The sequence below is a fragment of the Symsagittifera roscoffensis genome, chromosome 3 (assembly GCF_963678635.1).
Source record: "Symsagittifera roscoffensis chromosome 3, txSymRosc1.1, whole genome shotgun sequence".
In the NCBI taxonomy this organism is placed as follows: Eukaryota; Metazoa; Xenacoelomorpha; order Acoela; family Convolutidae; genus Symsagittifera; species Symsagittifera roscoffensis.
In genome coordinates, this window is record NC_087064.1 from 73,269,016 (window position 1) to 73,286,499 (window position 17,484).

The 17,484-nt window shown below is 46.4% G+C and overlaps 1 protein-coding gene across 1 annotated transcript in view; it reads right to left on the reverse strand.

The window, feature by feature from the left end:
* Positions 1-17,484, reverse strand: part of LOC134842784 (disks large homolog 4-like) — a 574,432-nt gene that overhangs the window by 429,943 nt on the left and 127,005 nt on the right. The gene's annotated exons all lie outside the window — the stretch shown is intronic.

Below are 17,484 nucleotides of genomic sequence, written 5' to 3' on the forward strand. Positions count from 1 at the left end.
TATTGAGAGACGGTGAAAGGAAAATTGAGCTTGATCAAATGAAGTGACTTGTTACATGATAGCAGCTTATTGTAACATTCGCCCGGAAGATACATATCGACGGATAACAAAACTAAGTCTTAAGACGACTGGCTAGCGTCTAAACAGAGCTTTGCATGTTTTTCACCGTCTCTACCAAGCCAGTACTTTTCGGTGGTCTTTCTTACATCAGGCTGACAAAAACGTTACTGTTCTCCGGCTTCGACCAGAACGCTCAAATTAACTAGATTACATGCAAAAATAGTGAGCTCATGGCTGGGTCTCAGTATCCCCAGACCACGAGGTCACTCCTAAAAACAGGGCTACTACTTATTATATTACTATTGTTTTTGTTCAGTAGATAAAAATCATCATCTCCATCGAAGGTGAATCAACCCTTTCCCCCCTACTTCTAGCTCCTCATTCTTGTCAAAACGAATTAAGATCTTAATTAAATTCAAGTCAGGACATGACGGATGCTAAAATTCAATATAAGTTCATAAAAGTCCACGTCCCGAGACCCTTCCGGATTCTTGAATCCGGTGAATCAAGCTTCTTAATATCCAGTTCACAATAACTCGGAAGGCTGGGTTTTACCCTTCACCGTTGCTCGCAACGGCCTTGCAACTATTGTAACAGCACAATAGTTGCAACTCGGAACGTCCTCTGCTGTTCGGTAGTTCGTTGTAGTTTTTTAGTCTCGATTTCGTACTGTTCGTAATCGCAGATAAAAATTGTTCTGTCCTTTTTGCTATTTTAGCTAAAATGGCCGTCTCTGACGTTTCTCAGAAATATGACGTCATAATTCGAATTTTTAAAAATTAGAATTCCAGAATCTTCCAGCCTTCACCGTTTGGCTAATCGTTCAAATAACGTCCCTATCCGTTCTAAATCGTCAATTCGGAAGGCTTGCTGCTAAAATACCGAATTCTGCAGAGACTGCATTTTGGCCATTCTGGTCGAATGTCACATACTCCCCGGACAGTCCGGTCAATGTCCTCATTGAATCGCGCAATGTTCATAAAATGGTTACAGTGCCATCGAACAGAATTTACAAAATGCACGGAATTACTTTTATCCACGTCATATCAACTCACTGCAGAATATAAATGGCATCATCCTACATCACTATAGCCTTCAAATTCTTTCATCACTCTGCACATTGAGGATATGACTTAAGATAAAACATATTTTCTGACTTCCAGTGTCAATATCCCGATTGAAACTTTTTCTCCTAGATTTAAAAGGTGCTGGCTTGCAGGACAGTCCTGCCAACCAACAAGCTAAAATTATCCTACTATGCTCCTTCCCTTCGGAAATCTTGCTCGTTTATTGTCCTGAATATTAAAACTAAGGAACTTTGTGGTTAGAAAGAACAATGCAACAACCTCCCTCCTCAAGAAGTTACTCAAGTTTTTCATGTCACCACAAAGTGATCAGTCTTCCTAAGTGATTAAAAACAATCATGCAGGCTGGAATATTTAAATATACTCTTCCCTCAAGCCTTTCTAAATAAATAATAAGTGAGTGTCTCTAAAGCCACTTCAACTAAAACCAAAATGCAAATTTATAAATGCAACAATTTCCAAACTCAACTTAAATGTTTCAGTTTTCAATTACAACTTGGTTGCTTGGTTTCTCATTTGAGTTTTTCACACACATAAAACAATTTTGAGTTTTAACTTTTCTTCATCATCCCTTTGTTCTCTTCTTTTTTCGTCGTTTAGAAGTTCTAAAACTTCTAAATTCTTCTAATTTTCTTTCTTGTTGCCTCTTGTTTTCTCAACCATTCATCAATGCTCCATTTCCTCCTCCTGTGACGCTGACTCTGCACTCTCGGTCTCCGTGTCTTGTAGCACGTCATTGACTATCCTGACGCTGTTGGAAGCCGTCCTCCAACACTTCTGCTCTTCCACCCTCTGTTTACAGCAAGGTAGGGGATCCACGTTTGATTCTCTGTTTCTACAGAAGCTGTTGTGGAGACACAACGTCACGTTTCTCTCCAAATCTTCTTTCAGCATCTCTGCCTTCTCATTTCCACTACGCTCGCTCGTCCTGGAAATTCTTTTCACAGCGGTGGTCACTGCATTCCGATGGGTCACGAAAGCTCGCTTGAAAGCTCCTGCCCCAATGTCCAGCTGATATTCACTGTACACTCTGCCATGCTTCGACATATGCTTTTTCGCATACTCGTACAACCATGCAGTCATGTTAGCTCTGAACCATGGCATCAATCGTTTTCTTGCCCATATCTTCTTCACTTCCATCGGAATGTTTAGAACTTTGCACATTGTCTCAAAAAGATCTAAATCTTTTAGACAATCTAATTTCTGCAATTGTTCTCTCGTCGGTGCTTCCTGTCTATTATTTTCTCTCACGTGAGCTTCCAGCCATCGTATCGCCATCATAACTCCCACTATCACTATTGTTATGGGCTGTGATGAATCTGGTAAACCCATGGAGAGCAGCTCTCCAGAGTCCCAGATCAACACCAGATTACTACGCTTGGGATACCACCAGGTCTGCAGCAAGCAGTGGCAAGGAAACTCATCATGCGTCAACATGATGCTCCTCCAATTACGTTTTCCCGAAGCTTCCAGCAATGGTTCCACTTCCATCATCACTCGGTGGATTTCATCATTCTCATCTACTGCATTGTAATCTGTGACAGTTGATCCTCTCTGTTTCTGTTTTTCAAAGTCACTGAAGTTCCCGCTCACATATCCCATGAATTTCTTTCCTAGTATTGACTCCAACTCTTCTTTGGTTCTTTCTGGAACTGCTGAGAAAATCTTACACAGTAACTCGTAAGACTTTTCAGACATTCTCGCCAACCTCACGCACTTCGGCACTGAAAAAGCTTGATCCACGATCGTTCTTGTGCTCTTCACGTCCACAGCCACGAAATGTACAGGGTATCTGCTCTTGCACATTGGAGCCAACGTTGAACCCACCAAATATCGTGCTCCTGATGGTCTACAATAAGTTTCGCTGTGTCTGATGTTCATCTCCGTTTCGATTGCTTCCCTCCATTTTCCTATATACTTCTGCTCAGTCTGCAGAACTCCTGGGAATACCTCTACGCTGATGGCTGTGACCATCTCATGTTTCTGTTCTAGATTCAATAGTGACTCTAAAGAACCAAACATGCTGTAGAATCCTAGTGCTGTCACTAGATTCACATCGGTTCCTCCATGGCAATCTGCTATCAGTTCCGTTTCCGTTCTTGCTTTCATCACTACATTTCCAAACAATACCGTCAACTGCTTGTGTTGTTTCTCCAGGGTTTTCACACAGTCTAGACTTCCACAAACGTGACCCTCTAGTCCACAGACTTCCGCCAGACAGCTACCAGGTTTGACCCAGTCTTCTGGTCCCCAGCCAGGCAACTCCACTCTATCTTCTCCGTTGCTCTTAGAGGCTGTTATCATCACATTATATATGATGTTGAGGTCACGCAGGTTACAGTCCACATTCAGTTCCCTCTGTACGTCCTGTGTCGCCCGTAATATTGAGTCAGCGTTGGGACTAGGACACCACGATGGCTTCATCAATTCCCACACTGCCATCAAGCTCGTTCTCAGTAATTCATCTGAGAATCCCAACCCAAATTCCACTCTCTTGTCGGATTTTGGTACTGAAGGTGCAGTCACCTCTTCTTCCAAGACCAATCCCAATTTGGCCTGTGGATTGTTAACGCTCTTAGTCGTCACAATTCTGGACGTCCAGAATCTTAGTAACACCGCCTGCTCATAATCAAAGAAGCAATCACGTATGTCTTCACTCAGGAAAGGATTGTATGCTATCCCTATAATCCCGGACACATAGCTATAGGACTTCTTCTTGATCGGTCCACAGTATTCACTGGATTTTGGCAATGCTCCCATAGATTCTTTAGTGAGCCTCAACTCCTTGTTTGAGAATCTCCTGATCTCGTCTATCTTTTTCATGGGTTCCAGTTCTTCAGGTTCTTTCATGTTCACCCTCATCGGTTTACTTTGCTGCATATCCAGCATTGCTAGTAAGAACATGGCTTTCGTTCGCTCATCGCCTTCCTTCAACATTTTAACACAAGTGCTTAATGCAGGTACTGAAATCTGCTCTATCAGGAATCGAATGAAACAGAGAGCGTCTCTCCGCTTTGCACACGCTACTGCTGCTCCCTCCTGGACTATCAGATCCCTCAGATTCGTCATAAGGAAAACTTTTTCCTCCTTTGATCTCTTCCTTTCTCCCGAATCATATTCTTCGCTAGTCAGTCCCATCATGCACCAGGCGAGCCTGAGTTGTAATTCTGTCCTTACGTAAGGTACTGCCACGAGAGCATGTATTCTTGGCGTAGTCCTCATTTCCTCTTCGAAATACCTCAATACTACTGCTTTCCATGGAAGGCTCACCAACTGCTCGATCGTCTCCGCCTGTACGTCAGACGACGCCAAAGTTCCGTACGCCTTCTGCTTGAGGGTGGTGCCTTGCAACATTGTTTCCAGATAACCCTCCATGGCTTTTTCCTCTTCCAGGGCCATTACATGCCCTCTAGCCGAGTTTCGGTATTCCAACATCTCCATGTATCCACCGGTGGGTTCATCTATCGACACTGTCTCAGACACTGTCAGTCTGTTGTATTCCACTGGTGTTAGTTGTCCTGCAACACTTCCCTTTCCATGATTCATTGGAGATGGCTTGAAGTCCCTCATTTTACTCTCTCCACATTGACTGAGTATTTCCATTTCTAAAGTCGCTCCAGTCAGAGTGCGGTCACTCCTTTTGGATTTATAACCGGTTGACTTTAACCCCGCCATGAGAATGGGTGGCACCATCGCTATATCAGTTAATATTCTATCTGTGCCAGACAATTGGTAATCACCTTGCCCCAAATCCATGACTTCCTCAACTCGTTTTCTTTTCGCTGAGTTACCAGCTTTCATCGATATTTCCGAATCCACTTTCGTCTTTCCAATCCTCCTCGGCATCACTCTGCTGCCTAACTTCATTTTCATCGCATTGATTTTATCAATCACCATTTTCGATCGCATCGTTCCTCTCCTGGTCCTTGACAGGTACACCACCTCTCCTTCATTGTCCTGCGGTGTCATCTTGATGGGAGAATTCGCTTCACTCTCATCAGTGGCTGAGTCGATCAATAACTCACTCAGTCTCCCTTCACACTCATCAAGCTTGTCAAGTACTTCTCTCACCAAGGGTTGATTGAGACCTGTTTTGAGAATGGACTGGGTCCCATAGCTCTGAATCACAGTCCAGACTTCTTCCATGAACGCCACTCTGTCCAGCTTACATCCCGTCCTACTCTCGTGGTCTCGGTGATGTACTTCCCATTCTTCTTCGGGTAGCGTTCCCAAGAAAGGTACTCTGGCTGAGGCCTCTATTCTTCTCCTCCGAGGTGATTCCATGAGGATTCTCTGATCGTTATTTCTTGTATTGCCAGGAGAGCTGCTCTCCGGCAAATTCCGTTTCATCTCCTCAAAGGCTGACGGAGGTTCCAGTGTCGAGATGCCTTCATCCGCTGGCTCAGTCGTTTCCAACGTGTCTGCATTATTCTCAAGATCACTGAAGATATTGAAATCCAGGCTGGATGTTCCTCCTGTCGATGCCCTGTCGTCCTCCCCACCAGCTTGATCTTGTTGCATGGGTTCTTCCGTCTGACGGTTTCCACCCTGTCCGTCATCTCCTTCTGACTTGTCCCCATTCGAGTTCGATGGTCCTTGTTTGTCATCATCAGCTTCTTCCTGGAATCTCGGTATGAGCAATGTACCGGCTGATTTATCTTCCTCTTCTCCATGGACCACTTTAGTTTCTTCGCAGCCGAAGGGTGCTAGGAAAATTCTCGTCTGCAATATTCCCGCAACTTTCATCTCTTTTCTCACACTAGTCAGGATTACTGAGGCTTCAGGCAAATCAGTCCTGCCTCTCATCCTCATTGGAGCTGAGCCTAGTCGTCTCCATTCCTCATCAAATCCTTCAGGCTTGGGAGTAGCGGCGCTGCTTATTCGCCTTCTCGTCGCTTGATCCGTGTACGCAAAACGTGTGTACTGTAACACGGCGGCATTTCTCCCCACGAAGTATGGATCCATCGTCGCCGAGAAATTCCCTACTCTCCTTTCATTGGTTTCGAATGCTCTCAACCTAGGAGTTTGTACTACGGAGACTGCTCCGAGCAACATCCTTCTTATCAGAGGGAATTCGGGGATTGCTTCGGGTAGCTTCTTGTAATCGCCCCAGTCCTTCGTCTCTTCTCTCACCTTGTGATACGCTGCTGTGAGACGAGGCACTCTGGTCATTTCGCCATTCGTTTTGTCATAGGGCCTCAGATTCCAAAGCTTTGGAAACACCTCGATGTGCCCTCTTTCTACTTCTCCCATGCGGTCACAGAAGTGATCGTCAAAATTGATGACTGTCATCTCTGGCTCCGATATTTTCGCAAATAACAGATCTTCACTCATGAGCTCTCGCAATGCGTGCTGCTCACACCAGTTCAGTGTACTACCGTCCACTGCCGATATGAGGTTCAGGTGCAACACCGACCTCCTATATGCTTCCACTTTAACGTCAGGGAACGCAAAGGTGACTGCTGGTCCATAGATCACTGTCACGAACTCCGTGACTCCTCTAATCAGCGCCAAGGGATCGATTCTCATAGCTAAGCTCAAATCTGTTAACAGCGGCATGCCTCCAACATGTCGTCAAACATCTTCCTCTCTTTCAATTGTCTCGTCTTCTCCGGTTCCAAAGCGATTTTGCTGCAAGAGATACTGGATAAGAGTGTGTCTCAGGTCTCTTATTTTGTTCCACGAGTCTGTGGATTTCTTCATATCCAGATTCCTCACTCTCTCTTTCATCTGCTCTGGACAACGTGCCAGTTTCATCAGCCCTCCCAAGTTTCCGTGGGTTATTGCGATCAATGTCAAAAGTCCATCTAGTCGCAGGTTCTGTATTCCATCCGTAAGCAGTATCACCGGTCCTTTTACGAAATTCTCCGCTCCAATTGTTACAAACAGGGCTATTAATTCCACTATCGATACTTTCACTACCGCTTGGAGGAATTCCTTTATCAAGTAGTGCGAGACTTTCGGGTAGACTTTTGCCAAGAAGGACGCGGTCCATCCGGCTCCCAACCCTTCTAGCATGCTGTCTGTCCTTTCAAATCCCTCCTGTCCTTTCACTTCCTGGGTCCAGAAGGTTTCCAGAGTAATCTGACACATTCTGTTCACGAACTCAGCTGTCTTTTCTCCGGCATTTTCCGCCAGGTTCACCTCCTTCAACAAGTAGGCGTACATCTTAGTGATCATTACTGGGCCTTGCTGAAAAGCATCTGCACCCAATGCCGCTACTCTCGGATTCAGGTGTAGCCACTGGTTTGCTTCCGGCTTGGTTCTCAGCACCATCGCTTCCAGATGAGCTCTCGTCTCCAGTGAATTCTTTCTTCTCGTGTCTTCACTCGCCACTTCCATTGCTCGGAACCACAAGTCGTTGGACATTGCCGTAATCACTCGATGGTCGTCATCTATTCCTGGTTTCAGTTTGAGTTGCCGACTGAAGTTGGACAGTTCCAACCCCAGCACTTCGTCCAACACCAACATGTGTAGCGCGTGGTCCTTGAACCCTCTCATCGCGTTTGAGATATCTGACCATACTGCAGGCAGTTCAGCCTTAAGTGGCCTCAGGTTCTCCATTTCTATCATGCGATTCGGGGCTGATATGATCACATCATATTTTCCCTCCGAAAGTAAGGCTACCATTGCATACACAAATTTCAGTCCATCCGGGAGATATGCATATCCCGGAGACAACGCAAATACTACTCTCAACGCCACTTTGTTGAATGTTCCCTCCTTTGTCGCGTCTACCACTTCACCCATTGACTCCAGGATGTCTTTTATCGCGGGCCATACTGCGTTTTCTGCTGTTGCAGGATCTCTGAGCCTGCTCAGAAAACCTCTACTGTGTAGATGGTCATTGATGCCAGCAAACACAATCGTTATCGGGTTCATCTCTGTCTGCCTCTGTACCCCTATAGCCAATGACACTGATTGCAATAGGTCTAGGTCAACTGCGGCCAGCATTATGACGTCCGGCCAAAACAAAGACTTAGAGGTGTACACGAACTCTGAATTCGCTACTACCATGATCTTGGCCTTTCTCATTTCTGCTTTGTCGTAGGCGGCGAAGATGCTCTCATCTTTCTTTATTGCTGTCAATCCGCCATATCTCTGGGCATCACCATCTTGGTTCACTTGTTTTGGGTATACTCTCTCCTTCACATGACTAGGTGGTGTCGTCAGTTGCTTGAATATCTTCACGTGTTGTCCAATTGGCGCTCTCGCCGTCAGGAATCTTCCTGGCCTTTCCTCACGATTCCTCTCCTCATGGTTCAATCTGACATCCTGCAACGGTCTTGCATTCACAGGTCCCATTGTGTTATTGGAGGGCAGTCCTTCCAAGTCAGCAAATCTTAAGGCTGTCGTGGAGCTGAAATTTATGCTAGCGGCTATCAACCAGTCTACGCCGGTTATTGAGTATAATCTGCTGACGGATAGCGTCGCTCCATTTAGCATCCTCCTTGCATCTTCGATGAAGCTTACTTTCTGCAGGTCCAGCTTCATCAGTTCTTCTTTGTATATGTGCCAGGGAGACGGCATGGGTCTAGACCATAACAATGAGCCTCTGTTCGGTCTCTCTTCTCGACTGCTACTCGTTGTCTCCGATCTAGTGTCTGATCTGGACGTGCCTGCTACTCCTTCGTTTGGTTGGTTGACGGGTCCTATCCTTCTCCTAGGATGAATTGTCCTCCTCGTCGGTGCTTCTCCCAACCGATCCTGCACGTCAGTTCTTCGACCTGATTCGCTGGAGCTTTGTTGCCGGTAATTTATTGCGGCTGGGACTGTACCCAAACGCGTTTCCAGGTTAGGAGGCACAAAGGTAGTGATCACCGTATCATTCACCGTTCCCTCTTCCTTCAGTACTCCTGTGTCAGAGAGTTCTGCTTCTAACTCGTCCAACCGTTCTTGGAAGACTCGATTCAACCAAGCTTGTCCCTCGATGGTGTCAAAGTGGATGCCATCCGAAGTCAGTCTGGCTTGCTCCATGGCTCTCAATTCGTGTTCAATGTCCATAAGGATCATTCTTCCGGCATTTCGATTTGCTAGGTTTCTTATGATGTTGTTCCATCTCATGACTCCCTCGTTGTGCCTTCTTCCTGATGCTGTCAGGTTTCTTGCGTTCATTGGCACCGTGCAAACGGTCAGTACCGCGCAACTGAACTTCTGCCAGAGAGTGGTGAACAAACACACCATCATTGATTCCCACTGTGCTTCCTGCTCGTCTGATCCTCTGGAGATATCATTCGTCCCAACTAATATCATCACACTGGGTATCCTCCCGGGATTCATCAGCTCCACCATCCGGTATAATTGGGCAATTGTCGCGCCTCCAAAGGCCATCACCGTGGTGACCCATGAGGTCCTCAAATTCGTTAGCACTCGGACTAAGCTGTCTCCCAATATCAGGTGAGATGTCCCGAGTGGTGGTTGCTGCAGGTTCACAGCCGGGCTCCAGGTAGCTCGATTGAAGCAGGCTCTCGGATCTGTCTCCGGAACTCCCGTGAAATTATACTTTAATTGATTATTCTTCTGCACGTCCATTACACGAGACACTTTCTTCGCTGGCATCTTCCTTACTTTTCTCTCTGTGATCTTCGAACTCCCCCTGAGTGGCGTCACGTCACTTATCCCTTGTCTGATTATTGTCTGGGAGAGTTGTACTCTGCCCGTATCGTCAATCGTTCCATAGGGTGCAGTCACCCCGGAACCTGGTGCATTCTTGTTAGCGACCAATCGTCCAGCGGTCTCTATCAGTTTTCTCACTGTCTGTTCTACGACGGGATCACCCAAGGTGTCACTAGGATCCGGGATTGTTACTCGGTTCGTCTCTGCTGGAAGCCGTGTCTCCGTTGTTTGACTCATTTCTCGAGGTGTCAAGAGCTCCATCGGGGACTGCCCACGAGGAATATCCCTTGCAGGTATCACTTTCTCAATGGACGTCGTCAACGCCACCTGCTCCGATCGCTCTTTGTATTCCTGCCTTAAGCGTTCGATCTCCTGACCCTGCTTTTTGTTGCAGTCTTCAAACAACTTTCTCCACATGTTCCGGTCTTCCTCCATCGCCAGCATGGTCTTCGTCATATCGTCTAACTCCTTCTTCGTACTTCTCAACTGATCGTTCATCTCGTCCAGATCTTGTATGGTTTGGTTCGTCTGAACCTTCTGTGTTACTCTCGCCCCTTTTGGTGGCACAGCTACTCTCAGTGGTGAACCAGACGAGGTCGCCTCACTGTTCATCTCCTGATGCATTCTCGTCAGCCCAGGTTTGGGCTTGGAGGGCATTGGCATCTCACCTGGTTGGTAAGTCCTAGAACTTCCCAACCCAGGCTCATTCGCCAAGTCACTCCCTGAGAGAGCCCCGTTTCTCCACCTCATCACTCTCATGTTCGGGCGGTCTAGCACTCCTCTTTCTCCATATGCTGCCATCAACAGGACTTCCGTGGGGCGGTCCCCACGGTTGTCGTGCCCCAAGATGTTAATCAGGGCGGTCAGCAACATGACCACCTCTGGGTCCTCCAGAGCGAAGTCTTGTTCGATCAGCCGACGATAGATCGCATCTACCATCGGTCCTACATATGCCTCTGCCAGGTCCATCAATTCATCCAGGTTGAAATTATCCATACTGTTCTTCTCCAAATTTAATTTGATTTCGATTTCAAGTTTTGACTCAAGTGAGCAATTAAATGATCAATCAGGATCTAGAAAAGAAATCACGAATGTCACACTTGTCAATTTCACCTTAACATACATCGTTAAAATCTGCTTAAAGACAGTTCAGATAAAAAGATATTTATCCTAAAATTTATTAAAATCAATTGGTTTCTAAAATTTTGGAATTCGACCTAAGATTGGACAATCCAAACTTTGGATCTATTCCCAAGATCGTCATCTAGTTGTTCATGGTCACTAACCCCTACTTACCCATGATCTTAATAACCTAACACATAACATAACCTAACATAACACACATATCACATATTACATGCAACTTGGTCCTTTGGCCTAACACCCTCTCGCACATCATTCAGCCTATACTTAAGTAATATTTCTTATGTAGATATACTTGTATGTTCGTATCAGAGAATATCACGTGTACAAGCGCGTACAATTCCCGAGGATGCAGTCTTCCTCTATTTGGATCGTACACTGGAAGCGAAAGCTCCCTCACGTCCATTTCCACAAGGAAGTCCCTCAGCCTCGTCAAAGACAAGACTAGATTTTCTGGGTCCACGTGTTGCTTCTCTGTCGCCCTCGTTACCAGGAAGCACAAGTACTTTCCCGTTATCTGCGACACCGCCGGGGGTAAGGCTGCTACGCCCCCTATCCCTGGTCTTTGCTTCCAAAGGAATTCCACGTTTTTATATTCCCTCTTAAAATCTGCCGCTAGCGCCGTCCTAAAACTCATGTCTGCGGTGATAGCTACCGCACATGTTCTGTTTGTGAGTATGAAATCACTGTCTGTTAGTATTATGTTACTAGAATATTCATTTGGTAAATTAAAATATGACTCAACTACCCTGCCTATGTCAGGTTTCTTAGGTTCTTCACCTGTTTCTGCTTCTAAGTTTCCTGTTTCTCTTGCTATTCTCAATTTTTTTATTATCAAGTTTTCAGTGTGGGTAAGTCCTACCCCCACTCCCCGGACAAAAATATCCATCGGCGTCCCCGTCGATCGCATACCGGGTATTAAGTCAAGATTAGAAGCTGGAATGAGAAGTTGTCCTTCCTGGGCAGCCCAGGAAGGATCATCTCGTTCGGTCTTAATGTATTTCGCGCTTTCGCGATCTACGTCTTGAATCGTAACGCTGGTCTTTTCAGGGTCTGATGTCATTTCGTTCAGCCACTCTAAGACACGCAGGTTCGTCAGGTCTTGTTCATTTGACTGCTGTTGCTCATCGTCGAACTCCACCTCGGGTTTCGACCAGTCGTCAACCCACTCATCGTTGTGATCATCGACTATGTCAATGTCCTGTGACACTGTTATTTCCTCTAAACCCACTACTTCCTCCACTATTTTCTTTAGATCTATCCTATCCACTACAAAGTCATCACCGTAAGGATTGTATTTCTTTCTTAGTCTCGTCCCGTCTTTCTGACGAGTCTGCATCGTGAACGGAAGATCTGGTTCCATGTTCTTGGGAACCTCTGTCTGTTCGGAATCCTGCCAATCTTCCTCTGCGTAGGGCAAGGTTTCATCGTCCGCTTCGATCTGTTCGTTTGGATCCAGGTCCAATGGTGTATCCGTACCTTCCTCTACGACTTCGTTTCCATCGTTCTTCTCCCTGGTGCCTTTTTCATTGACCTCACAAGCAGGATCCATCATTAGATAATCCCCTTCTTCCATGTCTGCAGGTATACACCAGTCTTCTGTCGATGGATTGTGTGGCTTGATGTTCTCGTAGTGGGCGGCTCGGCCAGTACTCAGTCTATAAAAGCGTCCCTCTTGGTGCACCTCTGTAATCATGAAGGGTCCCCTCCACTTCTTCAGAAGCTTTTTTGTCCCTTTCGGTGGTATAACGTTCTGAAATACCCATACGTAGTCTCCCACCGAGTAAGCCTTTGCACCAGCTGCTTTCTTGTCGAATCTTTTCCTCTGCCTTGCCTGTGCCTGCTGAGTGTTTCGTCTACACAAGTCGTTCAACCCCTGTTGGCGTCTGATCACATCCCTTACGTAGACCTGTGGGGATGTTTTCTTTCCCTCATACTCTGGGTAGAAGAATGTCAAGGGTAAAGACTTCTCGTGTCCCGTCAGCATCATGTGTGGACTGACTCCAGTGGTGGAGTGTTGCGTGCTATTATAAGCTCCCATCACCTGTGGAAGGTATCTGTCCCAATCTGTCATGTACCTGGAACAATATACTCTCAGCATCGACACTAACGTCCTATTCTGTCTTTCCACTAAGCCATTCGTCTGAGGGTGGTATGTCGTGGAGTGAGCCTGAGCGACTTGTGACCGTCTCATAAGCTCTTTCGTAAGCTCGCCTACGAAAGCCGTTCCATTGTCCGATTGAAACGTCATTGGACATCCGTGTCTTGCTATCCACGTATTGATCAGGTGGTCGCATGTCTCTTCCGCCGAGGCAGTTATGCAGGGCACGGCCTCTGCATACTTCGTGAAGTGATCTATCATGACCAAGACTTGGTTGTAACCGCTGTCTGTCATGCATATCTTCTGGTGATCTATCTGCACCACCTCGTTGAATTCAGACGACTCAATTGATTGTAAAGGAAATCGCAACTTCCTAGGATCCTTGACATGTTGGCATGACAGACATGCTGTCACCCATTTCTCGCATGCCTTTTTCATCCCAGGCCACTCAAAGCGCTTCAGGATCCTCTGATACACTTTGTCGATCCCTTGATGGCCCATCTGATCATGCGACCTGAATAATAGTTCTGTCTGATAGAGTTGCGGCAACACTATCGCGTTATATTTGTATAAGACCTTGTCTTCTTCTCTTCTCCTGCAAGCCACGATCCCGTCCTTGTTCAGATATAATCTCCCCTCCTTCTGCATGAAGTATTGTCTCAGGATCCTATAGCTGTCTTCTTCCAGGTCACCTTTGTCAGGTGCACCGTTTTCTGTCCACCTTTTTAGGTTGCTTGTCATGCGATCATTTCTCTGCGCCCTTAGAAGGTCCGAGAGTCTGTATCTCGCCTTCAAGTACGTCTTCATGATTCTCATCTGACTGTTCAGCTCGTTGGGCTGATGTGTGTCTTCTTCCATCTTAACGCACCAAATCTTCGCCAACGGTTGTGTTTCTTGTTGAAACGGCTGAAGATCAGTCCTGACTACCTCTTTCTGCGGCAACAGGCTTATCGAACGTTTCGATACCGCTATCGTTTCTAAGTCATCCGCTGCGTTGTCAAAGACTCTTTCGCTTGGTATTAGGTAGCGATCACTGTCAGGATCCTGGTACACCTCTCTGTCCAGGTTTCTCGCCCGAGTTTCCACTAGTAGCGTGTGTATCGCCAGTTCTGACAGTTCTGATCCCGAGGTCGAATCCCTGTCTGAATAGGTGTTCATTCTCGAGCTTTCTGACTTATCATCCGTCGAAGGTGTTGTGCCGGAGACTGCACGCTCCTCCAGATCATGTCCGTATTTCCTTCGCATCCATCTGAACTCCCCGGACAAAACTTTGTTCTCCAGGTCCTGTTTCTCATCAGGAATTTTCTCGTCTATCTCGGACTCCCCGGACAAATTCACTTGTCCCGGGTGTTGATCTTGTGATTGCTGGTTTTTCTCCTCATCCTTCTCCCCGGACAAATAGTCTTGCAGCAGATTTTGTTCTACCTCTTCACCCTCTTTTTCCCGGTCTACAAAGGTGACGGTTTTCTTTCGCTTGCTGCTCCCCTGTTCTTTCCGTCCGTAAGAAGTACTGGTTAAAATCTTTTGGGGTATTGAGGATACTAGTTGCTGAACTATTGTCCTACAATCCCTCTTGTTCTCTTCGTGCTGTTGTCTGGACGGCATGATCTTCACTTTCTTACTGACTGTTAGCGATGCCACTGCTGCTGTCCATTCGGGGTCATCTCTGGTCACTTCTCTTTCTAACAATCCACCCAGCATCCGCATTACTTGTGGTGTGACTTGCACCGTTTTATCCAATAATGAGAGGCTGTTTATATTCATGCGAGAGAGTTCTTGCTGGACCAGGTTCGAGCGCAGCAACAAATCTAAGGGGACTGGATCCTCCTTGGACAGGATCTTTATCTCAGCTGCTTTCTCTACAGGTAACTCAGGATGCCCTGGAATTGGATGTCCAGACTTATCCAACCATCTCGTTAAGGGAAGCGCTTCATAAGTTTCTTTGTCCAGAAACGAGAATCCCTCCTTTACTTCCGCCTGATTGGCCTGCTTCTGCTCCAATCTTTCATAGAACTCAGTTTTCTTGCTGAGACTGTCAGCATTCTGATGTTTATCACGCATCCTATGTTCGATTATCATATGGTAGCCATCCAATCTGACTATCCATCTACCAATATAACTCTGATCCATCGAGTAGGTCTTCAACCAGGATAACGCTCTGTTGTCCACGCGTAACTTGAAGGGAGCGCTCCCCAAGTATGCACGGTACTTTTCCACGAAGGTGACTACTGCAAACATTTCTGCTTTCGGTGCGCCATATTTCATCTCTGTGTCACTCAAGACCTTGCTGCCGTATGCAATGGGACGGAGGACTGTTCTTCCGTTCCATTCTTGCTCCTGATGCAATATTCCTGAGATGGCCACTACCGATGCGTCTGTGTCAAGGACATACATGCCCTTTTCTGTAGGCATGCCCAGCACTGGCGCTTCGCACAGTTCCCGCTTTATGTTCTCGAAAGCAACTTGTGCCTCATCATTCCATTCGAACTTTTTCCCTTTGTTGCGCATCAGCTTCTGCATCGGGTACACCTTGTCCGCGTATCCTTTTATGAATTCTCGGTAGTAATTGGCAAACCCTAGGAAGCTCATGAGCTGTGTGTCCGTTCTAGGAGCTTTCCATGTCAGCACAGCCTCTACTGCTTCTGGATCTGGCCTCACACCATGCCGCTCCACCATTCTTCCCAGGTACTTGATCGAATCCCTAAGGATTTCACATTTCGATGGTTTGCATTTCAAGCCTGCTCTTTTCATACATCCGAAGACCTCATCGAGTCGATCAATGTGATCCTCCAGGGTTGGTGTCGCTATGACTACGTCGTCCACGTAGCACATCAAGAGATTCCCGTACTTCTTGGTCACTCCTGTCAAAGCCTGAGCCATCAGCCTTTGAAAGGTTGCTGTTGCATTGCACAAGCCGAAGGGCATCCTCTTCCACTGGTACAACCCCAATTCGCACGCGAATCCTGTTTTCTCCCTGTCCTTCTTTCGCAGAGGAACCTGCCAGAAGGCAGAACCCAAGTCCAATGTGGTGAAGAACTTTGCATCACCAAGTTTGGATAGGCTCTCGTCTATTCGCGGTATCGGGTACGCATCTTTAATCGTTACCGCGTTCAAGTAACGAAAGCCGCAACAAAATCTAAGCTGCCCCCCTTTCTTTTTCGCCATTACTACTCCGCAAGCCCATGGTGATTTCGAGGGTTCTATCATGTCGTATTCAAGCAACATTTCTATTTCCGCTCGGCACGCTTCCGATTTATGTGGCGTCATTCGCCTTGCGCCTTCCCTATGGGGAACGGCGCCCTCTTCTAGTTCGATTTCGTGTTCGACGAAATTACAGCAACCGATGTCCGCCTTATGTTTTGAAAATACTTCGGCGTTCCGATCTAGGAGGTCCCGCAATTTTTCAAAATCTCCCTCACCTATTTTTCCTTTTAAATGTTCTATTTCTGGCAAAACCGGTTTGTCAGAATCTAGTTCATATGACGAGGGGCGTTCCGGAAAATTCGAGCAGCTTGATAAGCCGTCGTCCGTTTCGGATTTCATTGAAAACAATTTACGAATAGATTTTAATTCATCAATCCTCTTTAAAATTTTATCTTTATTTGCATGATAAGGACAGTCTTTCACACTATATTTCTTCAAGTTTTGTGTCTCTTCATAGTCGGTCCTCATCGGCAATGCGTAACCAAGCTTCTTTCCACGCTGGATTGAAACCATGGTGTCCAGTGTGTTCAACAACACACTGACACACAGTCCGTTTCGCGTTACCGAGAAGCTCCGGCCTAAAATCACCGAACTCTGACTATTTGGATTCGGTACTAAGCAAACCTGTTTACTATCACTTAACGAATTTAAATTTCTCATTCTAAAAATCGCTACTACAGCTTGTCCTGGTTGTAACTTTACTTTTCTATCCAAAAAAACTGGTACCTTATTTTCATCTGTTATTATCCTATTAATGGGTCTCTTAACATACTTTCGGTCCGGGTTTCTAATCCGTATTAGACCGTTGTTTAAGTCAATCATCACGTCAAAGTTCCTGACAAAATCTCTGCCCAAGATGAATTGGTCGGCGTCGTCCAGATTCTCTACCACCAGGAAGCTCATCCAAAGGTTCCGTCCTCCCATGTGAAGGACCGTCACCGGTGTTCTTCCGGCTACGTAGATAGCTCCTCGATTTGCAGCGGCTAGTCGGAGATTCGTAGGAATCAGATCTTCCCGCGTGAAGCCCATTCTCTCCCAGGTTTTTATCGGCATCACGCTCACCACCGCGCCTGTGTCCAGAAGCCCTGTGACTCCGATTTTTGTTCCGTTGGTGTCAAGCAGGTGTGCTGTCACATCTGCTTCATGTCCAATATGTACCGCGTCTTGTTCCATCATGGCGTCATGGCCTATCCTGCGGACTTTGAGTTCCTCTTCACCCAAATAGATCTGCCCCATTTGGTCATCATCTGTTGTTATGTAAGTCCTGGTGTAGAT